The following is an 805-nucleotide window of genomic DNA, read 5'->3' as shown; positions in this document are numbered from 1 at the left end:
AGAGATTTTTGTAGAAATTGACAAGCTGACCTAGCCGGTTTGCCTCAGTGGATAGAGCGTCAGCCTGCGGACTGAAGAGTCCCAGGTTAGATTCCGGTCAGGGGCATGTACCTTGGTTGTGGGCACATCCCCAGTGGGGTTGTGCAGGAGGCAGCTGATCGACGTTTCTCTCTCATCGATGTTTCTAACGCTCCCTCTCCCTTCCTCTCTGTAAAAAATCAATAAGATATATATTTTAAATAAGGATAAAACAGCCCTACAGCGGAATTGCTGACATTACCCTGCCAGCTTCATGGGAAAAGAACAGGATTCGGAACTCAGGAGGCCTGCGCCTCAGAGCCCTGCACTCAACCCTCTTGGCAAGCTGTGTGGCTGGGCAAGTCTTTGGGTCTGTTTCCCCGTTTGCCTACTTCTGTGTGTGAGGCTCGTGTGAGATTGTAAAAGTCTGTGAATGACGCAGAAATGAAATCATGTAACTGATCATTTCCAAGTCCCTGCTCTGTGCCAGGCACTGGACTAGGGAGGGTCCATACAAGGGCTGCAAAATCAGCACTGGTGTTCATTGTTCCTGTTTTATGGAGGAGAAAACCTAGGCTCAGCAAGGTCAGATTCCAACCCAGTCACGTGTCTGCTCCTGGCCTCAGTTATCTCACCCGATAGATGGGCTTCCACCGTCGCCTTAGGAGAGTGAGAGCGCTGGTTGGGAACTGGGGGTAGATTGGGACCGGCCTGGGCCTCCGCGGAGGGTGGGAGGGCTCAGGAGGGGGTGCCCCCGCGGGCTGGGCTCGCTCGGGCCTACCCAGGA

Source organism: Myotis davidii, unplaced genomic scaffold, assembly GCF_000327345.1.
Source record: "Myotis davidii unplaced genomic scaffold, ASM32734v1 scaffold827, whole genome shotgun sequence".
In the NCBI taxonomy this organism is placed as follows: domain Eukaryota; kingdom Metazoa; phylum Chordata; class Mammalia; order Chiroptera; family Vespertilionidae; genus Myotis; species Myotis davidii.
Note: the sequence above shows the minus strand (reverse complement) of the source record.